The 25,564-nt window shown below is 43.4% G+C and overlaps 1 non-coding gene across 1 annotated transcript; it reads left to right on the forward strand.

The window, feature by feature from the left end:
- Positions 1-9,672: 9,672 nt before the first annotated feature.
- On the forward strand, positions 9,673-9,757 carry TRNAR-UCG (transfer RNA arginine (anticodon UCG)). The gene has a single exon. It is a non-coding gene; the product is annotated as a tRNA-Arg (tRNA).
- The last annotated feature ends 15,807 nt before the right edge of the window (positions 9,758-25,564 follow it).

Genomic DNA, 25,564 nt, shown 5'->3' on the forward strand with positions numbered 1-25,564 from the left:
CCACACCTGTTATGTAGGTGAAATAAAATTTGCATAGAAACGATCATCCTCAAGACGCTGACATTTTAAGAAATGTCAACTCTTTGAAATGGAATTCTTTTTAAAAATTTATGGTATCCCAGCCTCATTTTAAATTGGGAAAGTTTACACGATGTTTAGAAAATACTAAGCATCATGTAAATCGTATTTGAAAACCTAAAGGAGTGTGATTCCAAGCAGCAACAAAACATTACTAATAGGGCTCCGCGCCCCACGGCCCCACCCAGTTTCTTTTTTTTCCTAGTGTTTAAAGTAGTATTGCTTAATCCAGTCTGAACGCAGTCTGAGCACGGAAACTGAAACTGTCAATGATTGGTTATGAGGTGGTTATCTTCACGATATATATAATATACATATGTATATATACACACACACACACACACACATATGTATATATTTTAAGCAATCGAAAACAAAAACTATTAAATTGCTTAGAAAATCCATAGATCTCCAAGAATGTCTTGAGGTTTCCTAAGGCCCAGGAACCCTACTTTGAAAAACACTAACAATCATGTGAATTTAGCCAGCATACCAAAAGCTCTCCTTCAAGTAGTTCCCTGGGGTGTGATAAAAATGTAAGTATATTTGGCGTCCAATGGAGTCCTGCCAAGAAGGACAATAGTGTCTTTTATTTATTTTTTATTTTTTTTTAACATTTATTCATTTTTTGAGAGGGAGAGAGACAGAGCCTGAGGGGGGGAGGGGTTGAGAGAGGGAGACACAGAATCAGAAGCAGGCTCCGGGCTCTGAGTTGTCAGCACAGAGCCTGGGGCGGGGCTTGAACTCACGGACTGCAAGATCATGACCTGAGCTGAAGTCAGACGTTTAACCCACTGAGCCACCCAGGGCCCCAACAATGGTTCCTTATAAATGCTAAATAAATTAACATACCTAAATTGCAAAGTTTAGTACATTAAAAATGTAAAGTAAATTAAAGTGAATTAATGTGAAGTAAAATTAAAAAGTAAATGTGAAAGTCATGTGAAGTAAATTTAAAATGAACCAATGCAATTTTAAACGAACCAATAAAATCGCAGTGTGTTTGACGGGAATTTAATTCATTTGAAATTTTAAATGTTTAGCTTTTATCACTGGAAGGGAAAAAATGTAAAGAAATTTCGTGTATTGCATTATCTGGAACTGTTAAAAAACATTTTGCTCATTCTATCCATATATTTTCCGTGTAGTGGAACAAGCATAGTGGATACGTTCTACTGTAGGAGGCTATGCCTGAAAATATTCCAAATGGGGGCAGGGGGGACATCTACCACGGTAGTAAGTTGTACTTCAGGAAAGACGAAATAAAAAATGCAAGAGTTTTACCCTCACTAAGGATGCTGTTATGTAAAGAAAGTTTGCTCTTTTTCACAGAAGCCAAGAAAAGGTTTAAAAAAAAAAAAAAGCCTGGCAAAGCTGGACTGATCTAGGACAAAGGTGAGGTTCTAGAACGAAAGGTTCAGGACCCTGGGACAATTCTCATATTCTCGCACGTTTATCCAAAGCCAAGAAATTTACAAAAAGAGGTGAACATACTCTAGGGATGGGTTGTAGAGTACAGGGTTATCTGTTTTGTGGCTTTATCTTCCATATTATACTTTTTTTGTAGGTCAGATTGAATGATAGCATGGGGCTTGCTTGTTTGAAATAAGGTACAAACCGTCAATGGTATAAAGCATCACAAATAAAAATGAAGTTGCTCAATATATAATATTGCCGTAATGTGTAGGTTTTTAATGTAGAAAGTCAGTTTTTAAATTGTTTGTTTTCAATGTTAATGTAACAACAATCAATAGGTTATGTGTGTTTATACAGATATATATATATATATACACATATACATATATATACATATATATGTATACGTAATATTTAATCTACCGGTGGTCAAATTAACACCTGCTATAAAAATATAGGCAATACATACAAGTGACTGAATTCTGTCCTGTTCTCAATCATTTGGTTCTGTAACTATCTAACCTGGAGTCAGATGTAGATCTCTCGCTGCTGTCGTTACATTTGCTTTCTTTTAAGTCTTACAGAAATAAAGAAAAACCCCTCCAAAGTGTCCCTGGCTCGAAGTTTTCCTGGCTCTTTCTCGGTGGATTCCAGAGGGTTTGATTACATCCTAGACCTGAAGGGCCCCCTGAATAGCAGGAAGAAGCAGAAGAAGGTATCAGTTTAATTGAAAAGAGTCCATTTGCTCCCAAAGATTTTATTTAGGTCCCCGCCAGAGACCGTGTCTCTTTCCCAGTGGGACGCTTTCTCGAGACGCACGTAAAAAGGAATGAAATTCTGACTAAATGTCTAGCGCCACCTATTGGTAGTTAAGTATATATGGATTCTTGGCGACTGACGTTCCCACCAAAGTAGAAATAGAAGTGATTTTGATGATTGTTTCCAATTCATATGTCCATACGCGTGCTTTACGATAACTGTTGTATTTAAATATTGATGATGATGATGATACAAATTGAGTTATTTTAAGTTATGGTTTGTGTTATTCAGTTTCACAATTCCCTTAAAGCAGCACATGCAGGGACAGTTTACTTTTCAATAGTAAACGGAAAACGGTAGAAAGATCTAGAGTATGAGGAACAAACAATGACATGGCATCTTCATATTTTGCTTTTTATACCTCGTCTTGAAATGCTGTTGTCACCCACAACACAACGTGCCCTGACTGTACAGTGTATCTTTTAATACAGTCTTTGGATTGTTTCTCCCCTGACATCCAAGACTTTGAAATAATAACGTTATTTAAATACAATTACTTCTCTGTGCTAGGGCAAAATGGGCCACCAATGGTGCTGAGACAGATGGATTTCCGCACGGAACGAATAGAGTTGGACCCTACCTCACACCATAGACCGCCATAATTAACTAAAAAAATGGCTAAACACCTAAACAAAATGTGGCATATACATACGATACAGTATTTATTCAGCCTTAAAAAGGCAGGAAGTTCTGACACATGCTACAACATGGGTGAACTTTGAGAGTGTTATGCTAAGTGAAATAAGCTTCATTTAGGAGGTAGTCAAGTTCATAGAACAGAAAGCAGGATGCTGACGGCCAGGGGCTGAGAGGGAGACGGGCGTATGTCATGGTTAGGGAATTTTAGTTTGGCAGATTGAAAAGAGTTGCACAGCAACGTGGATGTACTCAACACCACTGAACTGTATGCTTGCTGAACTTAATTGTTAAGTTCACCACTGAACTTAATGGTTAAAATGGTCCGTTTTGTTATGTGTATTTTACCACAATGAAAAATAGATAAAATCCTAAAAAAATGGATCAAACAGAAATGTAAGAGCTGAAACTATAAAATTCACGAAAGGAAACATAGGCATAAGTGTTCATGATCTTGGTTTAGGGAAAGTTTTCTGATTTTTGACACCAAAAGCACAAGCAACCAATGGAAAAAATACACAAAACACACATCAAAAGGAACAACTTCCACGCTTCCAGGGAGAACCGTTTGCAAGTCATATATCTGACAAGGGAATTGTACCTAGAATATAAAAAGAATTCTGGCAACTCAATAATCAAAAGACAACCCAATTTCAAACGGGGCTTAAGAGTTCGAATAGACATTTCTCCAAGGAAGACATACAAACCGCCAATAAGCACATGAAAAGATCCTCAACATCATTACTCATCAGGGAAATGCAAATCAAAACCATAATGAGATGATGGTGTATACCCACTACGATGGCACTAATCAAAAAGACCGCTAATAAGGGGCGCCTGGGTGGCTGAGTTGGTTAAGCGTCCTACTTAGGCTCAGGTCACGATTTCATGGCTTGTGAGTTCCAGCCGGGAACTGGGCTCTCTGCTGTCAGCACAGAGCCTGCTTGAGCTCTTCTGTCCCCCTCTCTCTCTGCCCTCCCCTGCTCACACACTCTCTATCTCTCTCAAAAAGAAATAAACATTAAAAAAAAAAAAGACTGCTAATAACAAGCATTGGCGAGGATATAAGCAATTGCAACTCTCGGACGTTGCTGGTGAGATTTTAAAATGGTGCAACCACTTTGGGAAACACTTCAGCAGGTTCCTCACATGGTTAAATATAGTTACCATACGGTCTAGCAATTCCAGCCCAAGAAAAATGAAAATATGAGTCTGCATAAAAACTTGCATACAAATGTGCATAGCAGCATTATTCACAATAGCCCCCAAACAGAAACAACCCACGTATCTATTAGCTGATGAGTGGATAAGTAAAATGTAGCGCACCCCTACAAGGTAATTAATCAACCGGAGAAATAAATGAAGTCACCGATCCAGGCTACAACATGGATGAGCCTTGCTAAGCAAGGGAAACCAGCCACAAAAGACCACAGAGTGTATGATTCCATCTGTATGAAATGTCCCAAACGGGCGAAGCTAGAGAGACAGAAGTAGTTGGTGATTTCCTGGGATTATGGAGGTCTGGGGGGAAATGAGAGGAGACCGCCAAAAGCTTCTTTTTGGGGTGATGAAAACATTTTAAAATTGACTGTGGTTAATTAGTAATTCTAATTAGTAATTTAGTAATCCACAGGTACCTGTGAGTATACTAAAAGCCACCGAATTACACATTTTGAAAGGGTGAATTGTAGAATCTGTGAAACATATTTCAAAAAAAAAAACAACTGTTGTTAAAAAAAAAAGAGAGTGGATGGGTCAATACTAGATTCGCCGTCATTAAGCTGTGAGACTGATGAAAATAAAGTGAATAAAGCTCAAAAGAGAAATGCCAAACACCCTTCATGGTACTAAGGCATACAAAATAATTCGTTTATATTTAGTGACTGTGAGGTTATTACAGTGCTTTATAGCTTGAACATTTATTTTGCTACAGTAATTTCCACTAAAATTGAAAACAGAGACATTGTTCTTACAATCCTCTATCTCCACTCATTCTTTGCAACAGGCAACATGAACTAGTAGCTGAAATCTTGAAATTGTCCCCCAGCTATGACTACTATCCCTCTTCCTGGGATTGTCTTTTATATATGTTAATTTCCTAAATGCACAAGCTGTTATTTTCATTCAGAATGTTAAAGTGACCCGGAGGTAAAAATCATTTAAAAAGTCTTGATTTTCACAGTCTTTTCTGCATTAGAAGCTTAAAGAATCCCCAAGGCAAGGCTTCTCCAAGCCAGGTCTTAAGAACCATCCAGGTGAGAATTTCCTCGGCTGCTTGGTAAAAATGCAGATTAATGCAAGTTACCTCAAACCTACCATACCCCCAGGTGCTTTTTATGCAGACTAGCAGGTGTAGGTTTAGAAATATTTTACTTCCCTACTTCATCAGAGAGGTAGGAGTTTTGAAATCTCGTTGCCATATGGAGAATTACAGAATCCCAGAATGTGTAAGCTGAGAGGCACTCAAGAGTAATCTTGGGCAATCCTCTCATTTTATGGAAGAAGAAATGAGATGATTAGCCCAGAGCCATACAGCTATTAGGGGCACAGCCCAACGAGATGGAGCCCAGGCCCAAAGCAATGTCCTGACTCAGTTGGGACAAAGCTAGGTTGATCGGGGGCCCCTGAAGCACACAATACATCCATCCATAGTTAGCTAGAATCTTGAAGCTTAGTTCTGTATATAAACAGGGTCCAGAGAAGAGAGAAATGAAATAGCATGAAAGAGGTCCCCGTCAAGATGATATTTTAAAGTTTTCTTTGCTAGAGCTCTTCTATATTCACCAACATAAATTTAAAGTTGAATATGTAGTCTCTGAATAGGATTTCGTGCCGTCTCTTACAATATTATGTAAGTGTATGTAAATAAGAAAGCTCAGTTCCGTATTTGTAGAGTCAACTACTTCTCCTCTCCTTGTTGGACACTTGGGACTCCCCATTAAGAGCTTTCTAAATGTTGAGATGCTTCAACAAAGCAATTTCATAAGTTAGTTTTCTCTCCTTCCTTTCTCCCTCTCCCTCTCCTTCTCTCTTTCTCTTTCCTTCTTCTGGTCCTGGAAACTGGCCAGCAAGATTATTTATGGCTCTTAGTTCACTCACACCTTAATAATAAACAGAAGCAGTTTTCCTTTGTTTTTGCATTTCAACAGCATGGTAGTTACAAGTTGGCTCCCATCCGAAAGCCCTCTCCGGGTCTAACGTGCTGTGCTGAGTATATACATGATTAACCAGTACAATACGTGCTGCAAAGAAACCAGGTGAGAGATTTATTGATTCTGGCTGAAACAAATTGAAAAGCAACCTTGAACACTTTGTGAAGTCCATAATGAGTTCCACAAATCAACTCTGGAGCCAGTTTAGCACGTCCATTTAGTTGAGGCAAAGAGCCTGTGTTTGATCTAACTTAATAAAGTAATTCCAGTGTAAAAAAGTAGGTCAACAAAATGACGAGATTCTAAAATTCCAAGGGGTGTTGTGTGTGTGTGTGTGTGTGTGTGTGTTTACTAAGAGAAATGCATTTATTTCAAATAGAATTAATGATTTTGGTAACAGATGACATTTTGTTAGATATTTGGGGGATTCCTTCTACTAACGAATACTTTGTGATTGATTTGTGGAATGAACAAGTGTCCCCACGTAAAGCCGATTGCAAGTAAAATTCAATGACTTGGCCTTTCTAGAAAATTTCTCTGCCTCTCGGGAGTCAGAATTCAAACTGGGACTGTAAACTAGAACAAAGAGTTATTGAGTGTAGTTGATCTCACAGAACAGAATTTTGCTGTACTGATATTTACCTCATCCGACTTAAATATATTAACTGACAACATGAAGAGGCCGTGTCTTCTGAAATTCACTAGAAGGTTAAAATAGCGGAGTAATCAGAGCAGCATAGAGAATAACAATTATTTAACTCGCTTGCACCAATTGACTATGTGAAATCAGAAATGGAGAGAATGTGTGTATCTGAGCACATATGAATGATCAGGATGGTAGAGACACAATTTCAGCCTCAAATTTTTCATCGTGAATGTTTTCTGCCGGTTTGTTTGTTCTGTTTGGGAACCATAAAAGGAATATATCAAATATATCTTCCCTTGGATCTTAAATTTTGTTCACAACATTTTTCAGTTTAGGTTAGGGATTATCTGGTTCTCTAGCTGTAGAGAATTCCCTTTGTGTGGGGAGATCATAACTAGGTTAAAGTGGGCACAGGTAAATCATCCAGTCAGCTATCAGGAAGTTTGATTCTTTTACAAGGCTGCAACCTCCTTTTTTCCTGGCCCCAAATAAAAATGACTAAGTTCCCCGAAGGGTGGGGTGATAAGAGAATCAAAAACGAGTAACCGTGCTGCATTCTGACTGCAATCGACTCCTTGTTTTGGTAGAAAAACCCACAGATTTAAGAACTGAATAGTAAGCCCTCCGTCTATTGCTTACAACTAGAAGAACTCTGTCTTCTCTAGGCAAATGTTTCCAGACAGAAAACCTACCACAATCAATTTTAGAAAAACATTCCTCTTTGAGGCAGGAAGGACAAATAAGATGTTTAAACGGCAGCTGGTAAAATCATTTGCTAACCCTCAGTGTGGTAGCTGAGGCCGCCCTGACCCACAGCCGTGATGCCTTGCTTCGCAGAGAACTGGCAGTGGGGTCTTGCACTGACCGAGAACTCCAGCGATTGCCACATGAAGCAAGCCATGTTGCCACTCATGCTTAAATCTGAAAGCCGTCTGGTTAGGGTACAGCTCAATGTGTAGACAAAGAAGGCTTTTCTTCATCATTTTGAGTCCTCGGAAAACTAGAGAATGCATTTTTGCACAGAACATGGTCATGTGCCTTTTATTTTTTTTATTATTTTTTTTTTTAAAATTTTTTTTTTCAACGTTTATTTATTTTCGGGACAGAGAGAGACAGAGCATGAACGGGGGAGGGGCAGAGAGAGAGGGAGACACAGAATCAGAAACAGGCTCCAGACTCTGAGCCATCAGCCCAGAGCCCGACGCGGGGCTCGAACTCCCGGACTGTGAGATCGTGACCTGGCTGAAGTCGGACGCTTAACCGACTGCGCCACCCAGGCGCCCCTGGTCATGTGCCTTTTAAATCCCTTTGTGAAAATTATTTAAGAGGATAACGTATTGACTACGGATGAGAGAATTTTCTCCTACACAAATACTTTTCAAGTTCATGCAATCCCCAACCTTATTTAATACCACTGAGCGTGATGCTGAATTTTTCTGGAATATGTTATCAAGTTCCCAAATGAACAAGCAAGAACATACCCGGTAAACATATATAACCAACACGTATTAGGAAAACGGAAAAGGGTTGTGTGTTGAAACTTTCTTCCCATCTTACTGTTACTCTAGTGTCGTTTTGAACTTGATCAACATAAGGTAAACTTATCTTTTTTTTCTCCTTTTTTCAAAGTTCATCAGTATTCCAGCCATAAACTTTAATTGCCATTTAATTTAAATGAGAGTGAGAAAGAGAGGGTGAAAACTCATTTTACCCATTCCAGGCAGGAAGGTGGAAAGAGAGGAAACACCTCATTTAGGATGCTGAGGTAGATTTGTACAATGCTTTAAGCAAGATTCTTTCAAAAGTAACTATAAAGTCAAGTTGGAAATAAGACATAAAATAATAAATCAGGTTTAAAATCAAACTTGTCAGATGTTAAAATTGTCCTATGACTAATCATAAATCCATTAGTTTATGTGCTAGAACATTTTTCTATTAACTACTATGGAAGAGAAGCTAATTCATTTACTGCTAATGTGGAAATGAGCTTGTGGGGGGACGGGGTGGGGGTAGTGGTGGTGCAGGGGAATAGGGAAAGAATCATATCCTGATTGGTGCAACTCTAGTGTCTGTTATCCTCCAACCAGGTTTCAATTTCAAACAAAACTTTTAATATCTGTGTCTTTTCCAGGTTGTCTCTGATTTCTAATATTTTTAATGTTTTTAATGTTTATTTTTGAGAGAGTGAGAGAGAGAGAGACAGACAGAACACGAGCAGGGGAAGGGGCAGAGGGAGAGGAGGACACAGAATCCAAAGCAGGCTCCAGGCTCTGAGCTGTCAGCACAGAGCAGGATATGTGGCCTGAACCCATGAACCGCGAGATCATGACCAGAGCTGAAGTTGGATGCTTAACAGACTGAGCCACCCAGGCGCCCCTGATTTCTAATTTTTTAAAATAGCAGTTTTACTGTTATGATTGACATACTATACGTACGATTCACCCATTTCAAATGTACCACTGAGTGGTTATTAGCAAACTCAGAACTGTGTGGTCATCCCCTCAATCAAGTTTACAGCACTCCATCACCCTACAAAGAAGCCCTAACCCTTTTAGCCATCACCCTGGTTTCTCTGTACCCCCAGCCCAAGCAACTGGTCATCTATTTTCTGTCTATGAATTTGCCCACTCTGTACCCCTCATATAAATGGAATCATGCGGTATGTGGTCCTTTGAAGAAAACCTTTTCATCTGTGACTAATTTTGAAAACTTACAGAGGGTTACTAAAAACTTACACAAAAATCCGTTTTTCCTTTATCCAAATTCATCTATTTTAACTAAATGTTAGTGGGTTTCAATGTCTTCGTTCCTGCAGCAATACAACAGTAAAAAAAATTCTATTTATGTATGAATGGTCTGTGATTGCTTATAAATAATTTGGATTGTCATGTTGAACATTCTTAAAATTACTTGAAATTTTGGGGTGCCTGGCTGGCTCAGTTGGTTGAGCGTCTGACTTCGGCTCAGGTCGTGATTTTGCGGTTCGTGGGTTCAAGCCCCACATCGGGCTCTGTGCTGACAGCTCAGAGCCTGGAGTCTGTTTCAGATTCTCTGTCTCCCTCTCTCTCTGCCCCTTCCCCGCTCATGCTCTGTCTCTCTGTCTCCAAAATAAATAAACATTAAAAAAATGTCTTGAAATTTCAGGGATAGATATGTATTTGATACAGGCCAAATGATTCTTTTTGCATGAGCCCAGAAATACACGAAAGCGTAAGTAAGACTCTAGCAAGTGAAATGAACTGAACACAATACACAAGAAATAGGATTTGAGAAAGCCAAAAAGATGCCAACCCCTTTTCCACCATTCTTATCAAATTGTGATGATAATTAACTAGTATTTATTAAGCACTTTACTTTGTGTCCAAAAGTGGTATAAGGAGGTATAAAGTGGTATAAAGAGGCATCTGAACAGTGGTCAATTTTAACAAAAATAACCAACTGCAATATACTGGGGTCTGTACTCTGTTAGCAAAATTTTGAAAAGTAGCAGGGCGCCTGGCTGGCTCCGTTAGAAGGGCATGCGACTGGTGATCTCAGGGCCGTGAGTTCCAGCCCCACGTTGGGTGTAGAGATTACTTAAACAAATGAATAAAGTTTTTAAAAGTTTTTGAAAGATCGCCACGGAAGACATAAATAGTCAACTCTTTCTGGGAGGAAGCCACTACAGGATCACAGAAAGGGATGTAGCTGAAGAAAAACTTGAGTCCTAATTTTTCCCCTTTGGCAAAAAGACATTAAAGGTGGCCCAGGCAACGTCTGTTATATGGGAAAAGTAGTAAGATGAAGTTAAGAAGATAGTTTGTTCTGGAGTTTTATTATTTTACAAATAAGCCAGGCCTAAGAGCCTAAGGTACATGTTTTGCTTGTTGGTTTTTTAGGAATAATAGTATTCAGGGTACCTACCATACATTTAAACTAGCACACATTACGATTTTCCTCTATGTTGGCACAATTCTATCATATCATTAACACCTTACTATGTTAGCAGTGTTCTTCCTCAGGAAGAGGACCACGGAAGGCTTGTAATACAGATTCCCCAGGCCCTCGGGAGGAGTCTGGGAGACACGCTGGGAGCATGCTACCCTTGGAGTCCATAATGGGAAGCTAAGTTTAGGACACTGTGTTACCACATTAGTCTATGGATAGAAAGTATCACTACAAAAATACTGAATGAAAAGCATGTTGACCTAAGTGTTCAAGCCAGGCTGGAGTGCTCACAGTAATCGAAGGCAACCAGAGTCCTTCAAGCCCTGGGAGAATGACACACAGGCCAGCAGGGAAATGGTGGAAATGGCCTTTTTACACGTGAGAAACTGTGTTAACAGTGTGGAGCAGTAGAAAAAGCATAAACTGTGAAATCGAAGGATCCAATCCTTCCCAGATTTGTGACTCTGGGGGATCGTTTTATCTCTCTGAACTTCATTTTCTTTTTGTGGGGGCGGGGGGGGGGAAGGAAGCAGTATGAATATCTAAGTGGTAGGGTTATTTTGAAGATGAATTTGAAGTATGTATATAAAAATACTTTGCAGAGTGCGAAGCATAAATATGAATTCTTGTATTTTGCAAAACGACAAAGGGCTTTTCCTCATTCATGTGCTTTAAAATGCAGTATCCCCTTTTAAAAAAAAATGAACTTACATACCAGGAGGGAGGTGGGTGGGGGCTGGCTGAAATAGGCAATGGCTACTTGCCTATTGGAGGGCACTTGCCATGATGAGCACTGGGTGATGTATGGAAGTGGTGATTCACCATATTGTACATCTGAAACTAATAGGACACTGTATCTTAACTAACTGGAATTTAAATAAAAACTTTATTTATTTTTAAATGTTTATTTATTTTTGAGAAAGAGGGAGAGAGAGGGAGGGCAGAAAGTGAGGGAGACAGGGAATGCCAAGCCGTCCCTGTGTGGTCAGTGCAGAGCCCCATGTGGGGCTCGAACCATGAGCACTGAGATCATGACCTGAACTGAAATCAAGAGTCAGGTGTTTAACTGAGTGAGCCACCCGGGGGCCTCTTAAATAAAAACTTTTAAGAAATTAAAACATGGGGGCCCCCGGGTGGCTCAGTCGGTTGAGCATCCAACTTCGGCTCAGGTCATGATCTCACACAGTCTATGGGTTTGAGCCCCAAGTAGGGCTTTGAGCTGACAGCGCGGAGCCTGCTTCAGATTCTCTCTCTGTCTCCCTCTCTCTCTGCCCCTCCTCTGCTTGTGCTCAGTCTCTCAAAGCTAAACGTTAAAAAAAAAAAAAAAGAAATGTAAAACTGAGGGAATGTGACTCCACCATTTAAGCAGCTTTAAGCCTACTGCTAAATGCAACTTAGAATGGAAAGCATTTTGGATGAACAGTTCAGTGTCTGCCTGGAAAATGCAATTTCTCCCCAATGAACAATTGCAAACCCTCCGTCTGAACGAAGGCCTTAGTATGGCAGCAATGTGTTAAGAGGTACAAACAATGAATCAATGTTATTATATGTAAATATCTCCCATACACAGAAACTTGTGACCACAGCTCTTTGTTGATGGTGATGGGAACAAAAGGAAGATGGGACCCGAGGGGCCTTGTGACAGCCAGGACTCCGGGTTGTAGTTAGAAGTTAGATGAGTGGGGGATGGTGTGGAGAGTTTGCCTCCAAAGTCTGATCTCATTAGAAAGACAAAGGCACCTCACAAGTCGTGGGGTGAGCCTAGGCCATTCGTTATATGCATGTGCGTTGTCACAGCTCCAAATGCCTTAGGGAAAGGACTACACCCTTTGATTCCCCAGATTGGCTATTAGAAACGTCGCGTAAGTTTCTTCATTGGTAAAACAGAAGAAATTAAATATATACATGTAATTTATATAGATGATATGTAGGAGTATCTATCGGTTAATCATATAGGCTTCAATTTGGCAGCAGGAGAAAGAATTCACACCTGTGACTTAGAAGCAGGCCATCAGAAGGTTAGGTTAACCTAATTCTCCCTTTCGTCCTTGCTAGAGTTTGCCGTCCAGGCCTTTTAGTCCTTCTACGTCCACACTAAATCTGGGCAGGGAGGCTGAATGCTTTCCTGTCTCTACCCACCACAACACGCAGCCTCCTCGTGCCACAGTAAATAATGTCAACAAGGGGGGTGGTTGATTTGGCGCTTAGTAGCGATAGAGGTTTTCATCTAGTATCACGTTTATAGTCAATTTGTTACCTCCTTTGAAAAGAATAAAGAAAGGGGAGCCTGGGTGACTCTGACACTTCAGTGTCCAACTCCTGATTTGGGCTCAGGTCGCGATCCTAGGGTCGTGGGATCAAGCTCCGGTTCGGGCTCTGTGCTGAGTGTGGAGCCTGCTTGGGATTCTCTCTCTCCCTCTCTCTCTCTCTTTCTCAAATTAATTAATTAACGAAAACAATAAAGGACTAGGAACCTGAAAGTGCAAGATGAGAAAAAGGCTGCTGTTTTGAGGTCCCGGGTTTTCTGAGAGAGGCTCTCAGAGGTCTCTGTGCCGTGGGGTGGGACTGGGCACCGTCCCGCCCAGCCTGCGGGGCAGAGACAGAGATCTCGCAAGGGAGCAGGTCGGGGTAGCAATGCAAGAGTTCGGTGGACATCAGATGAACCTTTTAACCAAAAACGGGGGCTTGTATTTTGCATGACTTTGCCATTTCACGTTTCTAGCGATTCATTTTTACCGTGTTCTGAAAGTATCCACGTGCGACAGGTTGGCAATAAAGAAAAAACCCGATCCTTCTCCACAGACGGTTGGAGAAGCTGTGCTTTCAAGAACGCGTCATTGCGATCAGCCTTTCGACTACGGGGTCATTTTCTCCCCAGAAATAGTGCCGTGGGCGTAGAGAGAGGGGGTGGGGAGGGGTTCCTGGCCTCAGATCTCGCTGTTGTTTGCTGTGGGCGTAGGGGTCTTTCTTAGTCAACCTGCAGGTGGCTTGGTAGAGATTCCTTCTTCCCAGCTCCTGGCTCCAGGTGATAGCTGTGGTCTCATCCCCTCAACAAACACCTTCAAAGAGCTAGCTGTAGATATGAAGAGGGCAGGAAGATTGGCTTTCTCCAAAGACAGAGAGACTGGAGGGGGCGGGGGGAGGTGAAAATCATATTCTTAATCACAAACAAACACAATTAACCAGCAACTGGATTAAGATACCTAATCAGTCAAAATTATTTAGAGGCTCTTATAACCATCACCCTTCTTTTGAAAGTTCTTAGTTACTCTGTGAGATAATACTCTGTTAATGAACTACACGTCCATAGGGAGCATTCCTCCCTCTTAAAGCGACCACATGAGGCTTCAATGAAAGCAATGCAAGCTCTCAGGGGGGAGAGTGTGTCAAAGAAATGACAAGGCATGGAAATGGCTAGTGAGCCAGTAACCAGCAGCCAAAAGTGTCCCCAGTTTTGGTCCAACTGAGGGCACGGGGAAGTCCTCTACTGACTGAGCTCAGTCTCCGGCAATCATTCATTCGCTCAACAAATCTTGCGGAGTTCCCCTGATGTGCCAGTCACCATCTGTCCTGGGCACAGCAGATCCAGGAAAATGCATAACACAGATAATGTCTCAGGGAGCTGGCATTTTTAAATTTTTTTTTTCCACGTTTATTTATTTTTGGGACAGAGAGAGACAGAGCATGAACGGGGGAGGGGCAGAGAGAGAGGGAGACACAGAATCGGAAACAGGCTCCAGGCTCTGAGCCATCAGCCCAGAGCCCCACGCGGGGCTCGAACTCACGGACCGCGAGATCGTGACCTGGCTGAAGTCGGACGCTTAACCGACTGCGCCACCCAGGTGCCCAAAGGGAGCTGGCATTTTAAGGGGGAGACGGATGGATGGCAAACAGAGAAATATGAAATATGATGACTGCCGATAATAAAATTATAAAGCAGGTGAGAGAACAGAGTGTGATAGGTTTGTTGGGGAGGTGGCGGACATTGGCTACTTTAGGTAGGATGGTCTCAGACTAGGTGTCATCATTCAATGAGGGAGCCCGCCATAAAAAAATATTGGGGGCTTTGGTCCCATTGCAGAGGGAGGAGAATGTAGGCTTCGAGGAGGAAGCAGCTTGGGCTGTTTTAAGAACAGGGAGAGGCCGGTTGGCTAGAATATCCTGATGCGGGCACAGAGCAGAGAGGTGGGACTAGAGAGAGAGGTAAGAGCTAGTTTATGCGGGACCGCATAGGCTACCGCAATGGATAGGATGCCTCCAGAGGGTTGAACTGGGATTGGTGATCATACGCGAGGCTCAAGCATTGGAAGTGTTCACTATTAAAAGGTACCCGGCGCCTGGGTGGCTCAGTCGGTTGAGCGGCCGACTTCGGCTCAGGTCATGATCTCGCGGTGTATGAGTTCGAGCCCCGCATCGGGCTCTGTGCTGACAGCTCGGAGCCTGGAGCCTGCTTCCGATTCTGTGTCTCCCTCTCTCTCTGCCCCTCCCCTGCTCATGCTCTGTCTCTGTCTCAAAAATAAATAAAAACATTAAAAAATTAAAAAAAAAGGTACCCAAATCAATTGCTAGCCAAAAGCGTTGAAAAGTATTTACATTACTTACCTTTATTTTTTTTTAATTTATAATGTTTTTATTTATTTTTGAGAGACAGAGTGTGAGCAAGGGAGGGACAGAGAGAGACAGAATCCAAAGCAGGCTCCAGGCTCCGACCTGTCAGCACAGAGCCCCACATGGGGCCTGAACTCACAAACAGTGAGGTTATGACCTGAGCCGAAGTCGGGTACTCAACCAACTGAGCCGCCCAGGCGCCCCAACATTACTCATCTTTAGACATATGCTACTGTAATTCATCTGTTAAATAGAATAAACTAAGTAATGGCAAAATCAGACTAGTATAAGCCCTTCAACTACTTAAACTGTGCAAGAATTAAAGGTTCAGTGTGAACAACTCTTCCACGACTCAGTTGGTCGATTACATATGTTTTGTAAGTCTCACTCCGTACGGTGATCAAACCAGTTGATTCATCCTCATTAAATCATTCATGCCTACGGTCTTCGCTTAACTAGAGGCTGCCCCTTCTGGCTCTGGGATGTTTGATCATCATGTTTTCTGAAGAAACAACCCAGTAAGACTTTCCTCCTTCGGATCTGAAAAGGAAGAAAAGATTTGCCCAGCAGAGACGAGCCTGGGGTGAGCCCTGGGCTGTCCACTGCAACTGAACTTGTACCAGCTCACTGTGCGGGTTGTGGGGGTGGGGGGGGAGGTTGAGGGGGGTAGAGGAGATTAGCAGGGCAGCTCCAAGCTATGCCGAGAGAAAGCAGCCATGGAAGATGCAGTTTGGGGGGGGGTGCTGAGCCCAGTTTGGAGGCTCAGAGGCTGGTCTTCGTTTTAATACTGTTCCACCAAACTTTCTCTCTCATGCTGAAGATGGAAACGACTCATGGGAATTCAGTCATGCATAGAAGCAGGGTAAATGAGATTGGTGAACCTCTGCACTTTGGGCAAGTCGTGAAATCTGCCTTGTTATGCATTATTTTCTTCATGTAAGATCATGAAGAGTAATGTCTGTGTGGGTGTGGCTGACAGAAGGGAGAGGCAATATATTTATGTAGTATTTCCTCAAAGCGGCCACACATTCCATGAACGCTTCTGGAAAATGTTATTTAACGCTTATCCCTCTTGCTTCCTTAGAGTTTTTCGTAAAAGAAATCCTCCTAGGTCGAGCCCATCTCTAGTTTTCCTTTAGCTCTGATGGAAATCCCAAGGGATATATTTTTTTCATATTTTATTTTTAAGTAATCTCTGAGCTCAACATGGAGCTCGAACTTACAACCCCAAGGTCTAGAGTCACGTGCTGTATGGAGTGAGCCAGCCAGGTGCCCCTAGTTTTTTTGGTTTTAAAGGTACAATCTTGTAGTTCCAAAAGTATGGGTGACCTCCTTCGAAACAAACAAAAGTAATGTCTTGTAATTTTTTTTTAATATTTATTTATTTTTGAGAGAGAGAGAGAGAGAGAGAGAGAGCACAAGCAGGGGAGGGGCAGAGAGAGAGGGAGACACAGAATCCACAGCAGGTTCCAGGCTCCGAGCTGTTAGCACAGAGCCCGACACAGGGCTCGAACTCACGAACCAGGAGATCATGACCTGAGCTGAAGTCAGAGGCTTAACCGACTGAGCCACCCAGGCACCCCTGGAATTTTGTTTTTAAGTTATTCCTGAGGAATATGCTAGGGAGTAAAGATAGTGAAGAAGAAGGCTTTGATATTATGCTTTATGGTCACCTTTTATACTTAGAATAATTTTCACATAAATTGAAACACGTAATTCTTTCTTTTCCTTGCTTCTAAACATGGCAAGTGGAGTTCATACAGAGGTATTTATGGGCCTGGGAGCCAAGAGAAGGCAGGTGGAGCGGTAAGAAGACTGATTGCATCAAGCAAATACGCAGATATCTCGAGGGTGATGGGAACCAGGTGTCTTACTCTTGGAAGGGATTTACAAATATGGAAAGGTAGTGGGCTAGCAAGAACTCTGAGACGTTGGATTGGCATTGGAGATGTCCTCAATTAACTCATGGTTTTAATAGATTTTAGAGGTTGGGGCACCTGGGTGGCTCAGTCGGTTAAGCGTCCGACTTCGGCTCAGGTCACGATCTCGCGGTCCGTGGGTTCGAGCCCCGCGTTGGGCTCTGGGCTGATGGCTCGGAGCCTGGAGCCTGCTTCGGGTTCTGTGTCTCCCTCTCTCTCTGCCCCTCCCCCGTTCATGCTCTGTCTGTGTCTCAAAAATAAATAAACGTTAAAAAAAATTTAATAGATTTTAGAGGTAGATAAGGACATACGGTAGATACATGTGTATATGTACTTGCACACGCGGATGCATGTTTCCCAGCTCTGTCTGCTCAGTGTATGCAGGAGCGGTGGTGCCCCGGTATCTATGACAACCAAGATCCTGGTTTCCAAATGCCATCCTCCACCGAAAGATGCCCTTGACTCCTTGGAGAAATGACTGAATCAGGGCTAAGGCAGGGGATGTTCAAGATGAGCCTGGGCTATCTTGTTATGCTCGAAAGTAAGGAAATGGCCAAAGACTGATAAGGACATAGCCCAAGGACACAGGAGCCAGCTCGAAAGGTGCCCAAATCTGCGTTGACCAAAATGTCGACACCTTGAACAGCCAAACAAATAACACCAGTTCAGGATGACTATCCAATGAATAAAGAAGGAATCCATGAATCCATCCTGATATAAATAAATAAATAAACAAACAAACAAACAAATAAATAAGTGGATAAACTTCTGTATAATAGAAAGAATAAATAAATATAGAAGAAATGATAGGAATAGAAAACCACCATTTGTCACCCATCTAAGTGGATGCTAAGGCAGGTGGGTGGAGGTTTGAGGAGGAGTACGATAGGAGTATAATGGCAGAACTCCCCCTACAAAAAACACTTCTCAGTTGCACAGGGGAAAAGGATGATGTGAAGGCGGAGAAACTGGGCAGATATCAATGTCATCAGGTGACTAAGGCTAATTCGCCAGTGATGATATGGGCTGACATCTAGCCTCCCTGAGAAGAGCACATTCCCATTTGGGCAGATTTCCTACCAAGGTTATGTGAGCCCATAGCAGACAGACTTCATCGCGGAACATCTTTTGGGAATGGAAACCCCGCATTCTTCAAAACTATAAAGGTTAGAAGAGACAAGAAAGACCGTGAACCGAGGAACTGTTTCCAACCGAAGTCTGAAGACACACAATAACTAAATACAGTGTGTGATCCTGGACTGAACATTGGACCAGAAAAAAAAAAGAGAGTTTGTTAGAGCAGTTTGCAAAATTTGATTTGGGCGTGGGGCTTAGATGGATGGTAGTGATGTTTATTTCCTGATTTGTTTGGTTGTTTGGTGGTCATATGGGAGTGTGTTTCATAGAATGAGGGAGACATTGCATCACAACTTTGCTCTTAACCGGTTCAGAAAAAGGCTAATGACATACGTGTCTATGTTTTATTATATAAGATATAACGTAATACACTGATGTATCACATAGTTATGTAGTATCCAGAATGTATTGGTATATGTTAGTGATAACGAATATATGTGTTGTATATTTATATTGTTCTATACATTACACATTTTTAGAAAGGGAGAGTACTTTCCCCGCTAAAGTAAATGCGGGGAAAAGTCCTTGTTTATTTAGACAGAAATGGAGCAAAAGTGATAAAATGCTGCCAAATTGTCTTAGTGACGGTGATGCAGTTTTTTATACTATTCTTGCAACTTCTAAGTTTGAAGTTATTTCAAAATAAATGATTTTAAAAGAGCACCTGCGTGTTTATATACGTGCATAAGTAACAAGTGCTTTCCTATATTAGCGTAATATGTGAAATTACCTGGGCAAGACATGTCCATGTTCCCAAATTCTCACTAGGGTAATTATAAAGAACTCGGAAAAAAGCAGGGTGTGGGTTATGCAGTCCCTTTCTGCCCTAACTGTCAATGTCAGGTGAGTTGCAGGGAAATGTTACATAAAAAGAAAGTGTAAGAAAGAAAGAGTTGTCTATTTGACTCCAAATTCCAGTTTTAAATTAGCCACTGAAATAACCTATTAGCTTTACTAAAATAATGGTTATCCAGTAAATCCATGGTCTTAATTCATCAAAATAGCATCTGCTTTACCCTGGATCAAAGCTGAGACCTTCTGCATAGTAATGAGTTAAAAAAATAAAAAGCTTTTGCTCTAAAAACAGCAGCATTCCATTATTGCCCAAAGTAGTGCAGTCTCTCTACAATTCCTACTTCCATTACACTCAATTTTTTTTTTTTTTTTGACAAAGAACCTTTGGTAAATACACATATACCCAAACATTCATGGACACACGCACACACACACACACACACCCACACACACTCGCAGTTTCACTCAGTGCTTCTACTTGGTAAAAATCTTTGTGACTTTTGTTCTTTTCTTTATCTGGAAAAGTTGGGACGACATGAGGTAGTATCCTTTTCTCTTTTTGAGGACATTGAGGAGGCAGTGTCACTGACTCACTGTTTACCTAGTGGCGAGTTACTGAACAACCACAACTAGACTGGAGAATCTTTTCATTATGCTACACTGAAAGATCCAGGCAAGGTTTGTACATTTGGGGTCATTCTTCCTTTAAATATATGTGTACAGGCATAGTTACCAAAACTGAACTTTGTCTCTATGACTTTAGAACAATCTAGTCCTACCCAGATAAGTACTGGTTGCAAGATGTCTCTTTGCATTTCAAAGATTTCCTTTTTTTTTTTTCCCAAAGTTTATTTATGTATTGAGAAAGAGAGAAAGAGAGAGAGTGCACAAGTCGGGGGGAGGGGGTGGACAGAGAGAGAGGGAGAGAGAGAATCCCAAACAGGCTCCAAGCTGTCAGCACAGAGCCCGACGTGGGGCTCGATCTTACAAACCGTGAGATCGTGACCTAGGCTGAAACCAAGAGCAAGTTGGACGCTTAACCCACTGAGCTACCCACGTGCCCCTGCATTTCAAAGATCTTCTAATAGAATACGGAATGTCTTATGAATCTATGTATTTTTTCCTTGCCAGTCTTCACACAGTTCCAGAAGGTTGACATGCATAAAACAAACATATTTTTTTTACCACCAAAGTTAAAATGTCATATTCACATGTAATTGTAAAATGCACAATAGGTTATAGAACTCTCAAAACATTTGCCAATAGACAATTTTGATGAAAGCATGACAATGTTGTTTATTACTAGTTGTAAGAGATGCTACAAGAGTATGAAATTCCATTTATGTTTTTCTTGAAAACATTTCTTTAGTTGTTAATAATGCATTTACCTTCAGTACTATGGTAGCTTTTTAAAATTTATTCTCAACAAACTGAGGGTTGATGGGGGTGGGAGGGAGGGGAGAGTGGGTGATGGGTATTGAAGAGGGCATCTTTTGGGATGAGCACTGGGTGTTGTATGGAAACCAATTTGACAATAAATTTCATATATTAAAAAATAAATAAATAAATACACTGAGTATCTATTTGGGGATTTAAAAAAATAATAAAATAAAATTTATTCTCCTAGGGCACCTGGGTGGCTCAGTCAGTAAAGCATCTGACTCTTGATTTTGGCTCAGGTTATGATCTCATGGTTTGTGGGACTGAGCTCCCCGTCCAGCTCTGTGCTGACAGCTTGGAACCTGTGTGGATTCACTCACTCCCTCTCTCTCTCTGCCACTCCCCTGCACCTGCGCACTCTCTCTCTCTCTTAAATAGATAAATATTTAAAATAAAATGTATCCTCCCACCATGCCTTCATATGCTAGCATGCATTAATTTAAATTTTATTATTAAATACCTGTGTTAAGGCTTACCATGTCCCAGGCCCTATGCTAAGCAGTTTATGGACAATTAACTCATTTCATCTTCATAAGACTCTCTGAGGTTATTACTATAATTATATTCCATTTGACAGAGGAGGCTTATAGGATAAGTACTATGTCCAGATAAACTGGTGATAAACTGTAGAATGTGAATTCAATCCCAAACAGTTCAACTCCCAAATCTGTGCCCATAACCAGTCAACGTACCAGTATACATTGACAATTATTTGTTGATGAAAAGAATAAATTATTCGCTTGTCTTTTAGACTGGTTTGGAAGCAGTAAGCAAATTGCCCAATTGCTCTGTGCCTTAATTTTCCACTTTGTAATTAGGATTAATATTTGCCATCCATCACTCTCCCACGCAGCAGTAAGGAGGGAGAGAGTTTATTTTACCTAGCTGCTCCAGAATACATTGTTATGCCTTAAAGGCATGGTCAGCAGTAGGTCTAGAGACTAATAGCATAAACCTTAATATGTGACAAGACCCCCCAAGAATTTCATATAATTAACTAAGTTTTGTTCAGTCTGAACGAATGGAAGTAGACAGGTAGAGCTTTGAAGACCTCAACTACCTTATATTTGAACTTGATCCCCACATAACTTTGAATTGTTTTCATTTTTCCAACCAAATTAGAATTTGTTCACAACACACAAATATAATACTCAAATACTATGTGTTCAATGACACTAAAATAAATGAGATGTCATCTAGGGCTCAGATTACGTGATAGAATAAAAACTCCTAATTGTAGATCTTCCGAATGCAAATGCTTTCTTGTTACAGCCCTGCATCTCTGATATTTAAAAAATGATCACGACCCGGTTAGGGGCCCTACCGGAAGCTTGTGTGCAAGAATCCTCGTCCGTCTCTACCTGTCTGCTATCATTATTTCGTCCCTACAAATACCATCAGGCCCTTCACCGGCTGGAGAGATGACCCGGAAAGAAATTCAAAACAAGACCCACCACTGGTAACAAGGGTGGCCCAAGCATCCTGTCATGTGACCTGGAGCAAGTTTCCTATGCTTCTTCGGTCTCTTTCCCCTTGTCTGAAAAATGGGGATAATAACGAAGGCTGCCTCCCTCCAGGGAAACCGGAAACCGGAGCCTGGGTGGCTCAGTTGCTTAAGCATCCAACTTTGGCTCAGGTCATGATCTCATGGTTGGTGGGTTCGAGCCCCGTGTCAGGCTCTGTGCTGACAGCTTAGAGCCTGGAGCCTGCTTCAGATTCTATGTCTCCCTCTCTCTCTGCCCCTCCCTCGCTCATGCTCTGTCTCTCTCTCTCTAAAAGTTAATAAATGTTAAAAAAATTTTTTAATGAAAAAAAAAAGAAACTTTGGAAGTCCACTCAGGCGCCTTTCAAAATCTGATACGCTTAAGACTCAAGCTGCACAGAAGAGCTGGTGGTAATGAGCGCCGTCAGGAGTGGCCTGTCCTATGACCTATTAACTTTGATCACTTTCATGACCACAGAACGCACCCCTCGCCCTAACCAACCACCTGCCCAAATCCAGCCCTGCTGACTAGGGAAACTTGGCAGCGTTTTCTGGATGCAAAGGCAACTCTTACCTCTCCTAGACTTGGCCTACTGATGTCGGCATCACCTTCACATGCCGGGCACAAACGATTACAGTAGAACAGGCCCAGAACATCCAGCGGGAAGTGAATAAATCAGAGAGGAAGACGAATGTCCTGCATTGTGCGTTCCTCGGAGGCAGGAGCCATGACCGCCCTCCCTCGGGTGGGAGGGTGAGTGCCCCTCTCACAGTGGGCATGGTGCCGGGAAGACTGGTGGGTTGAAGCTCTGGCTTGTTCTAAGGTGTGAGGAGGGTGGGGGTGGGCCAGCAAAAGCGGATGCACAGAAGCCACGCCACTACTGAAATTCCCGTTAACGTCGCAAGGCAGATACGGAGGGGCCAGAAGGACGGTGTGCGCCTGGAAAACGGGGGGGGGGGGGGGCAGGGCAGCTCTGCCTTCACCCCAAACGCCGCCCCCCTTCCAATCCAGGGGGCCTGAGGTTCTCCATGCCAGAGAATAAAGGGAAGGAGCCCACACTCCAACCAGGACTACGGAGGAGGCTGGGGGCGGGAGGGGGTGCGGATCTAAGAAACACCCCCGCGGACGAGTTTCTGAGCAGGGAAGTGCACCGGGAACAGCGCATTTCCTGCTTCGCCGGTGCAAACCCCAGGCGGAGCCAAGCGGGAACTGGGTTACGACCGAGGAGTCGCCGGCTGCCAGGGCGGGGCTCGGCGGCGGCCTCGAGGGGTCCGCGCGCGGTGGAGGGAGTCTGGCGGAGGCACGGCGAGAGGGCGTGAGAGCAAAACGCACGCCTCCCGTCCTCGAGCGGCGCCGGCGGCGCCGAAGCCCTCTCGCCGTCGTCCTTTTTCGGCCCCAGAGCCCAGGGGCAGGGCCGAGAGCCAGGTGCCAGCCGGGTCCGTGGGGCCCTGACCCGGGAAGGGGCGACGAGGGGCGGCCGAGCGGGTGGCCGCTGCCCCTCGGGACGCTGCCACCTCCCCACCCCTTCCATCTCGCCCGCGGCCTTCGGCCTCGCATCCCGGACCCACGGCGGACTGGCCCGGGGGACGGGGCGGAGACGCGCGGCGGCGCCGCCGGGTGGGCGCCGGGGCGCGCCGTGCGAACGCGAGGCGTCGGGCATCGCGGCCCTACCTGGGGGGGGGGGGGGGTGGTGCGGAGCCTCGGCCGCGCTCCGCCGCCGCACGCCGCCTCCCGCCGGGCTCCCGGAGGCCGCCGCGGGCGCGCGATTTATAAATGCAAAGGCCTTATTGTTGTGCTTTGTTCCGGGGATACCATTGTCTACGGAGCGGCGGGCCTCCCCGGCGCCCTCCCTGGGCTGGCGGCGCGCGCTCCCCTCCCCGCCCCCCGAGGACTCGCTCCCGGGAGCTAACCCGGATCTGCCCGCTTGCCCGCGGCCTTCCCTAACGACACGAAAGCCCTTCGTCCGGCTCCCGCTTCCCGAGCTTCGAAAACGTAACAGCCCGCAGGAAATCACCCCGTCTTCGCCTGCTCACTCCGGGCCCCGGGGAAACAGCGCGGCTCCGAGTGCCCCGGGTCTGAGCCACAGCTCGTCACCTACCCGGGTTAATCTCTGCGCCCGCTGGCCAAAGGCCCCAAGTGGCCACGGGCACAGCTTCTTGCCGGGCTAGTCGCTTCCTCGCCCAGCCTTTCGAGCCTCGAGTCTGGCCCGGGGACGTGAGTGCAGTTAGCAGCCAGGAACCCAGAGGTCCTGGACCGGGCACCGCAAATGCACCCGGCCGGCTACACCGGCGGGTGTTACGAGGCTCTTACTCGCGAAACTTGTTTGTCATTCCCCCCAATCACACCCTCCCCCCCGAATCCCCTGCGTAAATCTCTCGTGTTGGGAAAAGCAAGGCTTCCAGGAAACCACTCCGGATGTTTGCTGCTTTTCATGTGGCATTTGTGGCTGGCTCTGATAACGTCCAGAGCTAGACTTCCAACACCGCGTTTAGCAAAGGGACCGGCACAGAAGAGCCCACACGCACCACCGACGGGTCTGCGGCGCCGCAGCCCCCGACGCCGTCCCCCCAAAATACACGACGAGTGAATGATCAGAAGAAATTACACGTAGGCACTGGTAGGAGAAGGGACCAGTCTTGAAAAGGCACCAGAGTTCCCAACTGGCAATTACTTTATAACGGCCAGGGAAGGCACCACAAGCAATAGGGAGGGGGGCGCAAAATCCGAAGCTCCCGCTCGACCCTAGGGATGCTGTGCTCTCACTTGATTTCTCGGTAATCTGACCCAGCACGAATCAGTAGTCTGTCTCCAGGAGCAAGTGCAAATAATAAATGGAGACCTTCCAGACTGTCTCCCCCCCATGAGTTTCTCTCAGCACCTCTCCCTGGAATGGTGTGGGCCAGGAAGAATACAAAGTCGAAGAAAGTGTACAAGGGTAAATCCATGCATATACATTCTCTTCGGACTCACACCCGGATTCAATTTCCTGTACCCAAATTTATTATTATTACTATTATTTTTTTACAGAACTAATCAAATAGATTAATCTAGACAGATAAAATAGCTTCTGGAATGGACATTGTCTTTGCGTAGTTTTCGGTCTCTAGTCTAAGGAAATTCCTACTAGTTCATAAAAACTTTTGCACTCATAGAAAATCTGTTTTGAGATCTTTGCAAAGATATTTATCATTACCCAGAAAAATTAGAGATCGCCAAGAAAACAAGAAGCAAGGCCCTATAGGTTTTTTAGAATTTAGGAATTTATAGCATTTGTTCTTTCTGCTCCTATAGTTTCCTTATGTATCTAACCATTTGCAATGCAATTATGCTTAATTTTCAAGCCCACGTTTATTTCAGAAAAAATAAAGCTTTAAAGGAAAGATGCACAACCAGTTAAATTTGTTTAACACCAGCTGCTTCAAAACCACCCATTAAAAAAAACACTTCTCTATGGTTTTCCTAAGCCGATTAAACATTTTTTTCCTGGGGTGAACCTCAGAGACCCAG

This window comes from Lynx rufus, unplaced genomic scaffold, assembly GCF_022079265.1.
Source record: "Lynx rufus isolate CCGP_SWC_20201006 ecotype Redwood Valley unplaced genomic scaffold, mLynRuf1.p SCAF_12, whole genome shotgun sequence".
Taxonomy (NCBI): Eukaryota; Metazoa; Chordata; class Mammalia; order Carnivora; family Felidae; genus Lynx; species Lynx rufus.